The following is a 15,950-nucleotide window of genomic DNA, read 5'->3' as shown; positions in this document are numbered from 1 at the left end:
CATACTGGGGAAAAAAGCACACTGTCAGACAGACTTAGCAGGTCCAACCTGATTCCTCACAAATGGTCCCTCCATCAAACAGTAGCAAATATGATCTTCAGCTGCTGGGGCCAGCTTTACTGTGACCTGTTTGCCTCTCCTGTCAACATAAGTACTTTGCTGTGACCCCCCCCCCCACTCTGGGGGAGTCACCAAGGGATGCTCTAATTCACAATTGCCCCCCCCCCCCGGGTCACCTCTATGCTTATCCCCCTCTTCATTTCATCCCGAAGTTTTTACTGAAAGCAAACAGGCTGAAGAGTTCAGTCATCCTCATTGCCCCCTTCTGGCCTCAACATGTATGGTTCCTCTTCCTCTGGTCTCACTTGAAGTAACCTCCATGGATACTGGAGCTCATTCAGGATCTCTTATCTCATCCATCAGAAAGTCAACACCCCAGTCTCTACACTCTCAAACTGATCACGTAGTTTCTTCACTTACAGTGATAGTAAGATGATCCAGGCTTGTTTCCCCAGTTTGTGACATTATCTTGGCCTGTCGGAAGGCCTCCTCCAAGGAAGTCTACAATAACAAATGGAAAAGATTTTCTGTTTGGGCATACAGTCAGAATATTGACCCCTTTTCAGCACCTACTTTGGCCATTCTTCTTTTTCTCACTGCTCTTTTTTAAGGAATAGGCTAGTTTTTCTACCATTAAGTTTAAGTTGGCAGCCAGATCCACTTTCCGTCCTGGAAATCATTATCCCTGGCATCTTCTAGATTATGCAAGGCTTTCATAAAGGGAATCTTCCACCATAGACTTCCAATAAAGGATTTCTCCCCTCCTTGGGATTTGACGGTGGTCCTTCAAGGTTTAACTCGGAAACCCTTTAAACTGGCAGACATATGCAATATGAAATTTCTGTCTTGGAAAACAATATTTTTAGTAGCTATCATTTCAGCAAAAAGAATTTCTGAACTCCAGGCCTTATTGGCTAAGCCTCCTTACATTATTTTCCATAAGGATAAGGATGTCCCTTTGAACTAACTCATCTATTCTGCCTGAAGTGGCTACAGAGACTAACATTAACCAGTCCATTGAATTACCATTTTTTTCCCCAACTTTACTAATAAAGGCGAATATATGCTGCTCCTGCTTGATGTTCACAGACAATTACGTTTTTATCTTCACAGAACAAAACATTACAGGAAGTCTGATCATCTTTTTGTGTCCTTTTCCCCTAATCACTCGGGTCAAGCAGTTTCCAAAATCACTCTAGCCAAATGGATCACTGATTTTATTTTGCTGATTTATTCTCAAAAAGGTCTGGAGTTGCCTCTTCCTCCTAGAGCTCACTCAATTAGTTCTATGGCTATCCCGTCTGCTTTTTCCTCAAGTACTTTCATTGACGATATCTGCTCTGGAGCCACTTGGTCAAAGACTTGTATCTTTGTTACAAATTAAAATTAGACATTGTCTCTAGAACATGTCCTTCCTTGAGGGCCTCCCAAGAGTTACGTAGCTGGGGACTCTAATCTATTCGTGAGGAAGAATGAAAAGGACAACATCAGATTTAGAAGTTGTGTACTTAACCATAACTTGGCAACTTTATTTTCCATTCTTCCTCACCCTCCCCCCCAGCCATCCCCCGGCCCTGTCACTCTTAGAAAGATCTTTAAATGATGTAGGAACCTTCATGTTCCTGGTTTGACCCTCCATCTTTCATTGTGTCTGTTCTGTCTCTGTCTATGATATTGTAGGGGTAAGGCAGCAAACTCGATCTGAAGTGTTGGGGATAAAAATAGGGCATTATGGGTAGGAGGAGCTGGAGTTTTGGATCCAAAGTCTGGTAGATGTGCCTAAGTCACATCTGAGGGTCGCATCCTAAATCCGTTCGTGAGGAAGAATGAAAATGAACAACACAAATGCCAAGTTATGGTAAGTACATAATGTCTATTTTATATCCCCTAGATGAGTGAATTAAAGTGGAGTTATCTGTGTACTAAATGGCATCTGTTCTGTTAGTATGCTGATGCATATTGTTTGTAAATATAGTGAATAGCAGTGGAGTCAGTATAGATCCTTGCAATACTCCTGTATTTGTTGCGAATGTCTGAAATAGTCTGTATTGCCATTGAGCTGCCAAGGTATGACCACTGAGATAGGTTGTACGCCAGTTTAGTGCAGTATTGGAGCATTCCAGCCTTTATAAACTTGTAACACTTGCTGATTAACTTCACATCTAACTACATCTAAAGACTTGGATAAATCCAGAAATACAACATCAGATTTGAACTCTTTGTTGACAGCTATATTGTCAGATTTGTTATATTTGTCAGAGTGCTGTAACATGCTTTAAATCCATGTCATGTTTCTGTGAACAGGCCATTTTTGATTACCAATTCCATAACAGATGAGTATTGTTATTGTGCTCTTCTGTTACAATATGTTTCACCACATTTATGGAGTAGAATTAATTAAGCAAGTTTTCACAGCTCTGGGAATATACCATCTTTCAGACATCTGTTTATCATTCTTGTTACAAGAGCTGTAGTAAGGGTGATAATTTTAAAATAAAATGCCGTGGATAGCTTGTGTACTGATGGAAACCCATGACTTTTCAACATTAGCAGATTTCTTTTTTCATAAAATTCAGATATAGGATGGATATTGAAGCTATTTGGTGTTTAAATTGTTGAGGATGTAGAATTCGAATGGGATGTTTATTTCGTAAAACCTTATATAATGAATATGTCCACACAGTTATATATCTGTTATCTTATATCATAGACCTATAGTCATTGTGAGTTTTTCAGTGATATATAACATGACACATTAGCATACCGTGATTTGGAGATTATTTGTAAAAATATATAAAATTTGCACATTATATATATATATATATATATATATATATATATATAATTTGCACATTATATATATGGTTCACTATCAAAATGTTGAAGTAACGTTCAGCGAACACAGGCATGTCGAAATACCATTAGGACGATTTCCGTGTTGCTGAACTTTACTTGAGTAAGACAGTTGTATCAGCGAATGCCACTGTGCATTCACTGATACAAAACTCGATGTTAGTACAGATCGCGGTACAGTGCGGACTGGGAAATCCATCACTTTCCTCACTGTAGTGCAATCTCTGAGTTGGAATATTTATTTTAGCAGGTGGTGTGGAGGGCAAAGGGGGCTTGCCTCCCTACAAAACAGTGAATTTGCAGGGTAGGGGCTAGGCTTTCTTTAGCTCTTATGTGGGCATCACGTTCACTATTCGATCTAAATGTCGAATCTGCTGAATTTATTCATCACATTCGACATTTAGACCTAATTTGTATGCAGGAAGTCATCATTATGGTTTGACGTTCATAGATAGATAGATAGATATATATATATATATATATATATATATATATATATGTGTGTGTGTGTGTGTGTGTGAGTGTGTGTGTGTGTGTGTGTGTGTGTGTGTGTGTGTGTGTGTGTGTGTGTGTGTGTGTGTGTGTGTGTTTATATATATATATATAAAGCGAAGCTACAAAGAAGGTCAGGTACTTAAATATATAACAAAATAAATAAACCAAATAAAGTACCATGGCTGCCACAGCTAAAATATGTAGACTTGTTTAACAAAACCGATGAGCAAAATATCTGCAATGTCCCACAAATCAGAAGAGACTGTTGCGCCAGTCATCGTACAAAGCAACAGAAAACCATGACAGCTGGCTTCAGTACAACATTAATGTCTAGGATATCTAAAAAACACAGCAATTATGCCTAGGATGCCTAAAAAAACAATATAAAACAAAAGTTAATTGTCATCATAAAAACAGCACTTTCAACTATTATTAAGAATTCAACTAGATAAAGCTGAAATCTAACAGATCAAGTGTAACTATACGTGAACCAATCAAAACAGAGAGCTAGCTCTATTATCCATTAAAATGAGTCCATTCTTCTTCCAGTCAGTAATAACTTTTAAATGTATTATCCAGTCAGGAAGGGACCAACAACATTGTCCTATAAAGTATCTTCTAGTTTCACACAAATCAACAACAACCTTTATGTTAAGCATCCAGACATCATAACAACTAATTCATAGCAATTAACATCCATACAGTACATAACTAGATACCTTAAAAGCAACACCATTCAAAAAACGAGAATTAGTGGTGATCATAAATATGGCGCTTCCAGTTATAACTAGAAACTAAGCCTACCAACCGCATGCAGACGATAAAAGACCAGTCGTAAGCCAGTTAGAATAAAGAGCTGACATTATGATCCACTAAAAAACAGAATATTTCTCTTCAAATGAATAAAGAATTTAATAACAATACCCCAATCAAAAGGCCCAGATAAGATCCATATTATAAATCAGCATTCCACATCAGCAAGAAGAACAATCCAAAATGTCAAAAATCAGAACAGAACAATCAAGTTTCAAGGAGCATCTTAGACTTGAAGAATCTAAGCATTTTCTAAGGTCCATCTACTGTCTGAATCCAAAATATATATAGAGAGAAAAAAAATATCAACCTGAACTCATTCAAACGAAACTGCCAAGCTGTACGTTATCCAGTCAGTAGGGATAAACATGGTCATTATACATGAAATAGTTTCAAGCAGTGATTACAAACATATGTCTGACACTAATAATTAAGGCTAACGGCTAAATTGCCAAAATGAGTTCCTTTCAAAACAAAACAATAAGTGATGTAATAAAAACGTCATACATACTGTATAATAAGAAGTTATTTCTTACCATAACGTTCCATGTTAGTTGTCTTCTTCTCGCCTTCTTTCTTGCTGGATGGGGATCGGCTCCGACTAGGCCTATACTATAGCTCGAGAGCTATTTTTACCGGCTCGAGGCAGCCCTATATCCCACAATACCATGCGCTAACTCCCCAGATCTCGTTTGGAAGCTAAGACATAGTATAAATAATAATATTATAATAATAATAATATTATAATCTTCTTTTACGAGTACAGATTACCTGCTAGTAACACTAAGGATACAAGGAAAAAGACGCAACATATTGTATCTCCAGAAATGGAAGGACTCAGAACCTCGAGTCTATCCAGGCTAGGGGGTAGGAGGGAGGCACGCAAGAAAGAAGGCGAGAAGACGACAACTAACATGGAAAGTTATGGTAAGACATAACTTCGTAATGTTAAGTTGTCATTCTCGCCTTCATTCTTGCTGGATGGGACAGCATCCCTAGCATCTTAGTCCTGGGTGGCTCAATGGAACAGACTCCTGAGTACAGTGGAACCAAAATCAGCTCTATTTCTGGAGGCTAAATCAAGCTTGTAATGGGCAATAAAGGTATGTTTGGACGCCCATGTAGCTGCTGCACAAATGGCATCTAGTGGTAACCTTGCTTGAAACGCCGTTGAAGTTGATAGTGCCCTGGTTGAATGAGCCTTAGGCCTAGAGGGAAGTTGCCTGTGTCTCAACTCATAGACCAAGGAAATAATAGATGTCAGCCATCTGGAAAGAGTAACCTTCAATACCGGAAGCCCTTTCTTGCCTGCAGCATAAGAGAGAAAGAGCTGGTCTGACATTCTGAATTGTTTTGTCCTGTCTAGGTAATACCGTAATTGGCGATGAACATCTAATGAATGTAATTTTTGTTCAGCCCTGTTGATATAGTCTGGGAAAAAGACAGGCAAATCAATGGAGTGGTTTAGATTTGCTTCCAATAACACTTTTGGTAGGAAGGAAGGGTTTGTTCTGAGAGTTACCCTATCTTTATGAAAACCAAATAAGGAGGATGGACAGACAAGGCTTGAAGTTCCGATACCCTTCTGGCAGATGTTATAGCTACTAAAAACAGCGTTTTTCAAGAAAGAAGTTTGAGGGAGCAAGAAGCTGCAGGTTCAAAAGGGGGCAGAATTAGTGAGGTTAGAACTAAATTCAAATCCCATTGTGGGGGTGGATCTTTGACTGGAGGTCTGAGCAAAAAAATGCCCTTGAGAAAGGCTTTACAGAGTTTGTGGGATATAATATTTGCTTCTGAGAGTCCAACATGAAAATTAGCAATGGCCGCTAATTGTACCCTGATAGTGGCCGATGATGACCCTGAAAGAAAAAGCTCCGCCAGAAAGTCTAGAACCTCATGAATGGGTGCATGGAAAGGATCTAAGGATCTAGTTTGTGCCCAGTGTGAAAAACGCTTCCATTTACTCGCATAAGTCTTCCTAGTATTGGACTTATGGGAAGCCAGAATGATATCACGAACAGGAGGAGAAATAAGGGGAAGCCTGGCTATGGCTGGAAGTGGAGCACCCAAGCTGTGAGGTTGATGGAATGTAGAGACTGATGCAGCTTGCCCGTGAGGTGGGTCAGCAGATCCAGAAGGGGTTCCAGATGCCAAGGCTGTTCCAGTAGGTATTTGTGCAGGAACGGGAACCAAACTTGTCGAGGCCAAAATGGGGCAATGAGGATCATTTTGGATCTCAATGCGGTTGCTTTCTGAATTAATTGCAGGATCAATGGAAAGGGAGGAAAGGCATAAAGAAGACCCTGGGGCCAAACATGAACAAGAGCGTCTCTGAGGGGTTGGCCTGGTAGAGGAAAAAGTGTGAAGAAGTCGAGGCACTTGCTGTTTTGGGGAGTTGCGAAAAGGTCGCAGCAAGGCTGGCCCCACTTCCGAAAAATTCCGTCTGTTACCGCTTGATTTAGAGACCACTCGTGAGGCATGAGGATAGTTCTGCTCAATCTGTCTGCTATGGCGTTGGACTTCCCGGGGATGTGCGTTGCTATCAGAAACCGTTGAGATGAAATCGCCCATTGCCAAAGTCTGAGTGCTTCTCGACAGAGGGGGTAGGACCTTGTTCTGCCCTGCTTGTTTATGTACCACACCACAAACATATTGTCCGTTTGAATTGCTATAGTCCCCGTGGGAAGAGAGCTCTGAAGGTCTTGCAACGTCAAAAGCACCACCCTCATCTCCAGGACATTTATGTGCAGGTGGCATTCTGACTGTTGCCAAGTGCCCTGGACCGTCCTGCCCTGATAATGCCCCCCCTCCCGATCAGGGAGGCATCCGTTGTGACAGTGGCAACTGGAGGGGGGAGAACAAAGGGTCTGCCCTGAAAAAGCTGAGGGGAAACCATCCATCAGGAGAGATGTTTCTTGCAAGATGGGGTTATCAAAATGTTGTGGGTCATTGGTAGCTGTTGAAAGGACCACTGAGAAAACAGCATCCACTGAAGGAGCCTCATGTGGAAGCAGGCTAATGGAAGTAGAAGAATCGCCACCGCCATGAGGCCCAACACTTTCAATACTAGCTTGACTTGGACTCTGTTGGGCTGAAACAGGAGCTGAACATTCCGCCTTATGTCTGTCACTCTCTGAGGTGGTAATGTTGCAGACATTTCTGTGGTGTTTAATACGGCGCCTATAAAGTTTATACATTGACAAGGTGACAAGGAGGACTTTGCAAAATTTATAGAAATACCCAGACTGTTGCAAAGTTGAATAGTGTAATCCCTGGCCATTATGAGATCCTGTTTGGTGGTAGCGGAAATGAGCCAGTCGTCTAAGTATGGAAACACCTGGAATCCTTTCAGTCTCAGGTGAGCCGTGACCACTGCCAAACATTTGGTGAACACCCAGGGGGCTGTGGTGAGACCAAAGGGCAGGGCCCTGAATTGAAAATGACTGACACCCAGCCGGAAGCGGAGAAACCTCCTGGAGCGCTTGTGTATTTTTATATTGTAGTACGCGTCCTGGAGGTCTAACGAGCACATCCAGTTGTCTCTGCCCAAAAAGGGTAGAATGGACTGCAGTGTTACCATCCGAAATGTTGTCTTTAGTACAGAGTTGTTTAACCTGCTGAGGTCCAAAATGGGTCTCCATTCTCCTGTCTTTTTTGGTACCAAAAAGAATCTGGAGTAAATTCCGGATCCTAGCTGATCTGCTGGGACTGCCTGGATGACTCTTTTTTCTAACAGCTTTTTTATTTCTAGCTGAGCCTGACCCCTTTGTGCAGGTGGAACATCTGATGTTATGTGATCCTATCTCGCCTACATTCTGACTGATGGGTTCGGAGCCGATCCCTCGGCTCCGACTCGGCACGCTTATGCCAAAGAGCGAAGTCTCTTATTGGCTGAGCTTACTATATCCCAGGATGCACCACTACCAGTCCCCCAGATCTCGTTTGCCGCTAACAAGCAAAGACGTGGTCTCGAGCTGGCTGAGCTAAGTAGTGTTTTTCACTAACTTTTTCTGTCAGGAATTTGCTATTTCTATAACAAAAAGCTGTTTTAACAGCTACTCTGTACTTTTGTGTGTGACTGGAAATTTTTTTTGTGGAAAATTTGTGTGTGATTGGGTGTTTGTTCTGGCTACAGGCCCCCCTTGATCGGTAGGGCCTTCCCTGTCAGTCAATCCCTTTCAAATCCTTAGGGGTTCTAGGATCCCCTTGAGTTATTTTCTCTGTTGTTATCGGGCTGTCAATCTAACCGGCAACCGTAAGCTAATCTTTGTAGTGTCAGTCAATTTAGAAGGACAATACAGAATAGTGGGGTTTTTTCTGTGAGAGAGTTCCTGAATTGTTGTTATAATGTCTCAGGCTCCTAGGCCTTCGGGCTTTAAGAAGTGCACTAAGTGCAATTTTAAAATGTCTATCACGGATGACCACTCTCTCTGTGTATATTGTTTGGGCGCCAAACATTTGCAGGAGTCCTGCAGCGTGTGTCACGCTTTTTCCTCGAGGGTCCTCCAAGAGAGGAAAAATAAACTTATTTTGAAAGGCCTTATAAAACCCTCTTTCGAAGAAGCTTTAGCGTCCTCTCCTTCTCCTGCTAAAAAGAAAAGGGCGTCGGCTCCGACCAGTCCGTCGGACCCGACCGCCAAAAGACATAGGCAGGCTTCTCCTTCGGCTCCAAGGACTTGGAGCCGAGGCGAACGGTCTGCCTCGATGCCTCTAGTCTCGACTCCTCTGGCTTGAGCCGATGGCTGGGGCATCGAGGCGGTCACCTTCATCGGCTCCACTGATCTCGGGCCGATGAAGGTTCTCCTCAGACACTTCCTCCTCGGCCAAGTCCTCCTCGCACCGATGGAAACTGGTTTGTGCATTCCTTCGCCGATAGTTATCGAGTCACCTCGAGCCGGTCCCCTAGTCCCTTGGGGCCGTTGGAGAGGCCTACTGAACCCGTTCGTCTCCTCTAGGTCATCGAGGATGTCAGATTCGGACATAGACAGGGTGCTCCAAAGACTGTTCCAGTCCCCAGTCTTTCAAAAATTTGTTTCGGCTCCAACCCAATTGGCTTCGGAGCCGATAGCCCATTCCATTGCCATTCCTCCTCCGACCGCCCGGCTCCGTGAGCAGGTGCTGATGGAGCCAGTGGAGATCCTAGGGTCGGCTCCGACCCTTACTCCAACCCCGGCCTTCGGGTCCGAGTTTAGCACGCGGACTTCTTCGGCCGGACCCGGGGGTGACGTTTCGGGACCAATGCCTCGGAGCCGGTCCCCTAGTCCCTTGGGGCCGTTGGAGAGGCCTACTCGAACCCGTTCGGTCTCCTCTAGGTCATCGAGGATGTCAGATTCGGACATAGACAGGGTGCTCCAAAGACTGTTCCAGTCCCCAGTCCGAAGCCAAAATATCTCTTGTTTTCCCGCCTTACTAAGCTAGAATAGTCCAGTTTCAGAGCTTGCTGATCCCTGGGCTTTGTTTGCAGTTCCTGTTACTGAATCTTTACCTAATTTGGAACAGAGGAAGTTCCCTTGCTTACCAGTGGGAGTGGGAAGCATTGAGCTGCCTGTTGGTCCAGTTTTGTGAGGTTTCAGCCAGCAACTTGTAGTTTATTGGTTGTTTTGGGCCAGTTCCTAGCTTCTTTCAGCCCCCTGATATAAAAAACGCTAAACGTGCGTTTTTTGGCTTGTACCTACTCAGCACAGATCCTTGTGGTGGCCAGCAGAGTAATCCAAGCTTCAGAGAGCTAAAAAAGCGACTTTACCTGATTTAAGTATAATTTTTGTGGCTTTCCACTTCTATTTATCTAGCAACTGTATTTCGCCTGCTTGCTGATACATTGTTACTGTTTTTCTGCATTTATTCTGTTTTTGCACTTGTTTCTCAATTTGTTACTTTTAAAATCTGTAACTGTTGCAAATTGTTTGTGTAGGCTGTGATAGCCGATTTATAGCATTTATAAGTGTTTACTGTATCTGTTTCTGCTTGTTTTCTGAAAAAAAAAACCAAAAAAAATATCTCTTGTTTCCCGCCTTACTAAGCTAGAATAGTCCAGTTTCAGAGCTTGCTGATCCCTGGGCTTTGTTTGCAGTTCCTGTTACTGAATCTTTACCTAATTTGGAACAGAGGAAGTTCCCTTGCTTACCAGTGGGAGTGGGAAGCATTGAGCTGCCTGTTGGTCCAGTTTTGTGAGGTTTCAGCCAGCAACTTGTAGTTTATTGGTCGTTTTGGGCCAGTTCCTAGCTTCTTTCAGCCCCCTGATATAAAAACGCTAAGCGCTGCTTTAGCGTGAGCTGCTACCGTTGCACACTAGGGCAGCCGGTTAAGCAGATTTAAACTATTTGGGCTACCTAAATTCCACTCTTCAAATTTTCCCTTAAAGCTACCTTCCTCGAACTATACTACTGATCTAATCATCGTATACTATAACTAAAAAGATCATCTCTACTTGACTCCAAGTAGACTATTCTCTATCTGTTAAGCCTAGCACTTGCTCCTACAGTACTTATTACCTTGATACGGTGCTCTTGTCATAGATAGTACCCCAAAAAGGCAAACCCCATTTCTCGGTCATCCACGTCCCCGGAATCTTCTTTAAAGTTTTTTTTTGTCTATTCCTTCTAGCATGTCGAGGATCAGTTGCTAGTGTCCTCTCCTGCTCAGCTGGTGAACCTGGGAATATTGAGGCAATGTTACAATTGCCTCATGTACACAGACAACCCTCTCCTCCTCCCACAAAACACAAATACATGCGAGAGATGCAACTATACAGGCAAACTGGAGGCTGAGCTCTCTCAACATAGGACTGGCAAGACCAGTCGGGAGGAGAAGGTTACCACACACACTATAGACCCAGTCTCACATAGTACCATCACAACCTCAAATCATACACATAAACACACAAAGACATACTCGGAGGCTCTGATCAAAATCTACCAAAACAGCAGAGGCCACCAAAGCAGACACCCAAACAACCACCACCTCAGAACACATCACCTGCAACACATAGACCTCACAGTCAGAGTGTCAAACAGTCACAGCCCTTAAGGCCAAACAAAATGCCAGACACACTAGTCATTGGTGACTCCATAGTCAGACACACTGACGTCCCGCTCACCAGACTGAGTAAGGAGAAGGCCACAGTAAGCTGCCTGTCGGGCGCTGGAACCCGCCACATAAGGCAAGCACTCCGGTGTCTCCACAGCAGGTACAAATACGACTCAGTCATTGTCCACGCTGGTGTAAACGACCTGAGACGTACCTCCTTGGACTACATGAAAAGAGACATTGAGGAGCTCTCTGATTATGTAGCCCAGGCAGGTATGACCCTGACCTTGAGCAGTATCCTACCTTCACCAAGAATGATGCCACAATACAGAGATAAGATGATCAGCTTTAACAATTGGCTTAAACACTGGTGTCATTCAAAGGGGATCCAGTGTCTGTCTGCCTGGGATGACATGCTGGACAAGCCACGCTGCTTCAAGGGACGGCTTGCACCTGTCACCCTGAGATTCCGGATATTGGCAAAGGCTCTTGCCACCCCATAGTGCCTTTTTAGGCAAGGCTCAAATTCTAAACCTACCACCCTAGAACACAAAAAGGAAAAACTAAGGGTAATGCTGCTCAATGCCAGAAGTCTGAATCTCAAAATGCACGCACTCGAGGCCCTTCTCAGTATGGAGAACATCGATGTCTGTGCTGTGACAGAAACCTGGTTCAAGGCTCCTGAGAGCACCCCAGCACTATCAGGTTTTACCTCATATCATGCTCCGCCCCAAAATCCGGACAATACCAAGAAAGGAGGGGTGTATCCATATTCATCAAGGACTCCCACACCTCAAGACTGGTTGCAACGCACGATGCATCGGAGACCATCCAGGTGCAATTAACCATAGGCAAGACTGCTCTGCAAATTGTAGCATGTTACAGGCCACCCTCACAAACTCAGGAACCTCACATGGTCTTCCTGAAAACACTAGAGGGGATAAATGTATCACCAAACACCATCATACTAGGTGACTTCAACTACCCTGATATAGACTGGGAACACTACTCAAGCCCAAACACCCTAGCCCAAAAGTTCCTGGAATTCATAAACTCAAATGCCATGGAACAACTAGTTACCATCCCCACAAGAGGAGATAACATACTTGACCTCATCATCACGAACATGGGAGCACAATGTTCAACACCGGAAGTATACCCCTCACTGGTGAGATCAGATCACAAACTAATCTCGCTGGAGGTCCTCATCCCACCCCCACCTGAAATAAAAAGACCACAGTAAAGAACTCCTCGAAAGCCGACTTCACACTTCTAAAGACTAGTGTGGTCTCCTTTAAGGCCCCTGAGCCGGCGGAAAACAGTACACATGCCGCTGAATCACTTACAAATGCCTTCTATCAGCACCTGCAGGACTGCATGGATAAGGCAATCCCAAGCAAAACAAAGACTCTCTGTACCAAAGGCAAGCGTCCAGTCTGGTGGACCCCAGCCATAAACAAACTCTACAACAAAAGGAGGAAGCTACTACAAGATAGAGCAAAATCCTTAAAAGGTAAGACACCCTTGATCACTATAAGTAAAAAACTAAGAGCTCTCATAAAATCATCCAAAGCAAATTTTGAGAGAAAAATAGCTAAAGACTCAAAAGACAATCATAAGGCCTTCTTTAGCTATGTTAGAAACCTGGGAGGAAACTCCCAGATATGCTCAGAACTAGTTCAAAATGATGTGAAGATTACTGATCCCACGGACATTGCCAACATACTGGCTGACAGGTTCAGTGCAAACTTCTCCCCACCCCAAAAGGAGAGATATCTATACCAAATGATTGCAGCCCCCCAAACATCTCCAACGCCCAAGTGAGAACTGCTCTCTCCAAAGCAAAAAACACAGCATCCATGGGACCTGATGGTGTCCCCGGCTGTGTGCTCCACGAACTCAATGAGGAATTAAACCCACAGCTAGGACAGCTGTTTAATCAGAGCCTTACCTCTGGATACGCACTCCAGGAGTGGCGCACTGCAACTGTGGTCCCACTTCACAAAGGCGGTGCCTCCACCGACCCTGGAAATTACCGCCCATTAGCTTGACAAGCCTTATCTGCAAAGCCATGGAGAGGATCATAATGGACCTCATAAATAAAGACATAGGGAATTTGCAGACTTTGGATCCAACCCAGTTTGGCTTTGTCAAAGGCAGATCATGCCTTTTAAACTTGGTTGACTTTTTCGAAACAGTCACCAAAGCCATTGATGAGGGAAAGGCAGTCCATACAGCCTACCTCGATCTGGCGAAGGCCTTCGATACAATACCCCACTCGGGTATCATTGAAAAACTCATCAGCTTAAATATTAACCCATACATCACAAGATGGGTTGCAAACTGGCTGAGTGACAGAACCCACAGGGTCAGAGTTGCTGGCGCCATGTCAGACTCAAAGCCTGTCACAAGTGGTGTCCCACAGGGCTCAGTCCTAGGCCCACTCTTGTTTGGCATCTACTTCTCCAGTACAAGCAAACACAGGAGGGTTATGGCTGACAAAGTTTGCAGATGACTGCAAACTGGGCGCCATAGTAGAAAACACATCTGACACAGATATCCTTCAGAAGGGTCTCACAGAAACGGATAACTGGTGCCAGAGCCATGGCCTAAAGTTAAATGCCAAAAAATGCATAGTCATACCCTTCGGGAAAAACAAGGTTACCCCTAGCTACCAAATAGGTGGCAATCCACTGAGCACAGAAGAAGTTATCAGGGACCTGGGGACCCAGGTTGATAGGAGTCTGTCATTCGACACCCATGTAGCTAAAGTAGTTAGGAAAACCTTCTACATTGCCCACCTTATCATGAAGGGATTCTCATCTAGATCAAGGGAGGTCATTGTCTCCCTCTACTCATCACTCATCAGACCAATGATTGAGTACAATGCCCCATTCAGAATGTATCTGACCCGACACTTGCAGCAGCTGAAGAGGCCACAAAAGTTCCTCACCAAAAGGATAAAGGGTCTCAAAAATCTGTCCTATGCTGCCCGACTGAAAGAACTCCAGCTCTATTCAGTCGCATCGCTTGCTCAGAGGTGACCTTTGCCTAACATACAAGGCCATGTCAAACCCAGATTTGATGAATATGCTTCACCTCAAAAAAATCTAGATCCATCAGAGCCACAAGGGCGGGAGACTTAAACCTCGACACGGCTATTAATAGGACGTGCTGGAGGGATAGATTCATCACCCAAAGACTCCCTATGCTGTGGAACAAAATCCCGGTATATGTGAGGCAGAGCACCTCGCTGGCCTTGTTCAAGAGAAATCTTGACCAATGGATGGGAGATCGCAGATATACCCCAGGGATTACCTCAGTGTCACTGCTCGACAGAGGCACAGCAAAATAATGGGTATATTTCCCCATACTAAAGGGGTGGCGTAAGCCACAAAACTATGGGCTAGGCTTGTAAATGCCCTTGGGCAGATAGCCTAGTATGAACCTATGAACCTATGAATGCTGTCGGTTCCGAGCCTCCCTCTCGGTGCTTCGGCTGCGGGACTTCCGTCTGCTATCATGGCTCCAGGGACTGGACACTCCCAGGATTCTGGGGGTCCGGCTTTCAGAGCTATGAGGAGTGCCTTGGCCAAGTCTTCTTCGGCCATCTCTACGGCTTTACCGGCACCTTCCCTGGGCATGGAGACTGGGCCTTTGGTAGTTCCCCTGTCTCTAGGCAGCGGAGCCCCGGGGCCTGAGGTTACCCCCACTGGGGGTTCCCCTCCTCTTGAGGGTTCTTCGGAGTTGTCTTCGGAGGAGCCCCCAAGGAAGAGATCGTGCAAGAGGAAGCACGTGGACTCCCCCGAGTCTCTTACATCGGACACTGATCTTGATGATGCGGAGGGGTCCCCAAAGTCGTCCTCGGATGATGTCTCATTTGCAGACATTCTAGAGATCCTTAAGCAACGAGGCGGCTGGATATCCAAACCCCCCTCCGCTGATGAGTCAGTGCTTCTCAAGGCCTTTGGGGCTCAGCCCTCCGCCTCCTGGGTGTCTCCGCCCTTCGACGAGCTCCTGGATTTGGTTTGTCGGAGGGCGTGGGAACATCCAGATACTGTGGAACCAGTGCCTTCTCGCCCTAACAAATATTTGTCTGCCCCACCCGAGAAGGAGTTCTTGACTAAAGGCGTGGCTGTAGATGCCATGGTGGTGGCATCTGCTACACAGCAGGACGTGGCAGAGGCTTCAACGTCCGTCCATCCTCCTAATAAGGAGTCTAGGAACATGGACCAGTACGGGAAGCGCACCCTGACTTCAGCGGCCTTTACTCTAAGGTCCCTGAATTATTTGGCACATTTCACCAGACTACAGAGGGATCTGGTCAAGGAGCTGTCAGATTCCCTCTCAGGTAACCTACCTGAGCAGCTAGCCCAGTCGGTTAGCTCTCAGTTGGCTATCCTTACCTCGATTTCTAACTCGTCCATGAGGCTCATTTCATATGCGGCAAGGGCGGGCAGAGCGGCAGGCACAGGCGTGGCTCTACGGAGACAAGCCTGGCTCAGTTTGTCATTTCGCGGAGGCCTTCAAGTCTTCCTTCACGACACTCCCTTTGATGGGTCCTCTTTGTTTGGACCCAAGGTAAAGACACTCTTACCGCTGTGAGCAAGAGGGAAAAACTTTATCTGCCATAGGAGCACGTTATTCCACTCCCTTCGGCCTTATCCCAAGGCTAAAGAGGAGGGAAGATGTGGTTCCATAAA

The 15,950-nt window shown here is 44.8% G+C and overlaps 1 protein-coding gene across 1 annotated transcript in view; it reads left to right on the top strand.

Annotated features, from left to right (window-relative positions):
* Positions 1 to 15,950, top strand: part of ZGRF1 (zinc finger GRF-type containing 1) — a 2,981,513-nt gene that overhangs the window by 2,928,472 nt on the left and 37,091 nt on the right. The gene's annotated exons all lie outside the window — the stretch shown is intronic.

The sequence above is a fragment of the Protopterus annectens genome, chromosome 2.part0 (assembly GCF_019279795.1).
Source record: "Protopterus annectens isolate FY-2018-M chromosome 2.part0, PAN1.0, whole genome shotgun sequence".
Classification (NCBI taxonomy): Eukaryota; Metazoa; Chordata; order Ceratodontiformes; family Protopteridae; genus Protopterus; species Protopterus annectens.
This window is presented reverse-complemented; position numbering and strand designations above follow the sequence as displayed.